Source organism: Macrobrachium nipponense, chromosome 37 (genome assembly GCF_015104395.2).
Source record: "Macrobrachium nipponense isolate FS-2020 chromosome 37, ASM1510439v2, whole genome shotgun sequence".
Classification (NCBI taxonomy): Eukaryota; Metazoa; Arthropoda; class Malacostraca; order Decapoda; family Palaemonidae; genus Macrobrachium; species Macrobrachium nipponense.
In genome coordinates, this window is record NC_061097.1 from 52,708,855 (window position 1) to 52,712,555 (window position 3,701).

Consider the following 3,701-nt stretch of genomic DNA (forward strand, 5'->3'; position numbering starts at 1 on the left):
CGCAGTACTGGGCTTGATGACTAAAGAGGAAACTTTTAATGTTAAAGAATTTGAAGATGATATATAAGGTTTCGGGTGGAAGTATATCTTCCCAAGAGGAATACGAGAAAGAATTCATATAAACAAACCACTTGTGCATAAGAAATAAAGATGAAAGTATAAAAGTTCACTGAATTGAATTGATTTTAGAATTTAGGCCAAAGGTCAAGCACTGGGACCTACGAGGTCATTCGGCACTGAAACGGAAGCTGACAGTAAAAGATTTGAAAGGTGTAGCAGGAGGGAAACTTCGCAGTTGCACTATGAATCAACTGTTATGATAGCGTGGAAAGTTGGATGGAAGAAAGGGAACGTGAAAGGAAGTACAGTAAAACGAATGAAAGGGGTTGCAGATAGGAGCCTAAGGCATGCTGCAAATGAATACAATGTAATGCCTACAGTACACTGCATGAGATTCACTGATGGCACTACCACCTACAGGGGAATATAAAGTTGAAATAGAAGAAAAGTAATAAATGAGTGGACAATTATACCTAAGAATAAATAAACACGAAAATTCTCTCAAGAATATTACTCAAAGATTACCAGGAACAGACTACTTCTTGTTCCTCAAAAGGGGGAGGAACCTTACTTGAACTTGGGATAAAAACAGATCAAAGGAAGGTCAAAGTAGCAACACTAGTAGCAGAAAGCTTCAGTAGATATGGAATGATTGAAATACCATGAACAAAAGGTCAATGGTTCACCCAAAATGGCTCATCACAAATCTGCGATTTCTTTCTACTGGAAACCATATTCTTTGGAAGTTTGAATTTCAAGTCAGTGGCCCCTTTGGTGGGCTTATTCCATGTGAATAATAATAATAATAATAATAATAATAATAATAATAATAATAATAATAATAATAATAATAATAATAATAATAATAATGTTCTAAAGGGTCCACAATAATCCAAAGTGTTAAGAGTCGGTGTATAATTTTTAAGACTTTACAAAAGCTTTTCGAACCCTTCCCTGGGTTCATCTTCAGTCCAAAAATTTTTGGGGACTGAAGATGAACCCAGGGAAGGGTTCGAAAGCTTTTTGTAAAGTCTTCAAAATTATACACGGACTCTTAACACTGTATTATTGTGGACCCTTTAGAACATTATATATACTCTCGCTATAGAGAGTTTTCCCCAATAATAATAATAATAATAATAATAATAATAATAATAATAATAATAAAATAATAATAATAATAAGAAACCAGAGTAAGGGAATGAAAGAGAAAAAATTGATCAGTTTCAAGGCCTGAAAATAGAAATAAGAAATATGGGATATTCCAGCGGAAATTGTACCCATAACCAAAGGGACACTAGGCACGATCCCAAGATCCCTAAAAAGGAACCTGGAAGACACTAGTAGATGCTGAAGTAGCTCCAGGACTCATGCAGACGACTGTGCTCCTGGAAACAGCGCACACAGTAGTAAGAAAAGTGATGGACTCCTAGGGAGGCAGGATGCAACCCGGAACCCCAAACTATAAATGCCACCCAGTCGAATAGGATGACTGAAAGAAAAAAAAACTAATAATAATAATAATAATAATAATAATAATAATAATAATAATAATAATAATAATAATAATAATAATAATAATAATAATAATAAGTTGAAAAAATACTTTAGTTTCCAGTAAAAGCAACAATTAGTACATTAGACATGCCTTTGTAAAGGAACAAAATCCTTCGTAGTAGAGGAGTACGAAGAATCTTTGCAAATTAAAGAAAGTATAAATGAATTTCCTTGACTGATATGGCGCACAAACTGCATAGCAGAGGACCTGGAAAATTTGAGCCACATCCTAAAAAAGTATGATCTAAGGACGACCACAATATCATTCAAAATCAAAGTTCCTGGATACGATCAATAAACTTCCATGAGGGCCAAAGGAGACGGAAATTGCAACTAGATAAATACAGTAAAAGCAGTGATTCTTCAGGTTACATTAAATGAACAAAATGTGTTTTTTTTATTTTCTTGACTCCTCATTTTGTAGTCTTATAATATTGATTGGTTCATGAGGTATATCTTATATACATCCATATATATATATTATATATATAATATATATATATATATATATATATATATATTAGTATATATGATATGATATGATAGTATATGAAAAATAGTATATATATATATATATATATATATATATATATATATATTTATATACTATATCCATATATGTATATAAGATATATATATATATATATATTAGTATAGTATTAGATATATATTATAGGATACATATATATATATATCATATATGTATATATATATATATATATATATGTAAATATATGGTATGTATAAGAAATATATATATATATAATGGCAGATATATATACATATATATATGTAGGTATAATATATTATATTATATAATATATATATATATATATATATATATATATTATATATATATATATATATGTGTGTATGTGTGTGTGTGTGTGTGTGTGTGTGTGGTGTGTGTGTGTATGCTTACCCCCAGAAAAGGAGTAAGAAGCCAGGAGGCACAAGACTTTTATAACGAAGAAAACATACGGGAACAATAAACAGAGTTATTATTATTACTTTTCAGAAGATAAAGCCTAATCATATTGAACAAGCCCACCAAAGAGACCACTTACTTGAAATTCAAGCTTCCAAAGAATATGGCGTTTATCAGGAAGAAGGAAGATGAGGTCAAGTGAAAAACAGAGAGAGATTTCGCATATAAAAGAAATAAATAGTAAATAATAATAAATTAATAAATGGATAACAATGCATAAACATGTAAAGAGAACAATATTAAAGTAGTAATGCATTGCATCTTCGCTTTGAACTTTTGAATTTCAACTTGCACGAGATCCAACGCTTTGATGAATAAAAGACGAACAAGAAACAATAAAGAAAAGCTAAGAGATATAAACCGTAACAATATTACGTGGGGAAAATTAGGCAATGTATCAGACTAGCAATTTAAAGAGAGAAGAAAGGCATTACGTTATGATAACGTTCTTCAAATAAATACAAAGACGCTGTCTTTGGAGCATAAGAAAATTTAAATTAAAAAAATATATAAATAAAATGAGAAGTCATAGAATGAAATAGACTGGAATTGTAATTAACCAGGAATAGAAATTATATATTCATTCAAAAACTATTAATTGTGCAATAACTGACAGCAAGATATGGTTCGTGAATTAATGTGGACAATGTAAAAATACAAGAATGTATGAATACATTATCAGGCAGTTTCTACGCGATATAAATTCTCAATTTTCATTCTTCGAAAACTAAAGATAAAAAAGAAAAACTATCTCAGACATAAACACCATATGTGACATTCCCCAGCGGGGTAATTATGATTTCTTTCGTTTTTCGATGATGAATATGTTCTAAACAAATTTAATTTCACTATTCAGTTTAAGATGTAAACTATAATATAAAATGAAAAATAAATGCAAGCTAAGAATTTCTAATTAAAACAAGAGTAAAGGACAAGAGGCCACTAGAAGTTTAGGAAGATGTATCTGGAATCATATATGCATGTATGTTTATACACACACACACACACATATATATATATATATATATATATATATATATATATATATATATATATATATATATATATATATATATATATATATATATATATATAT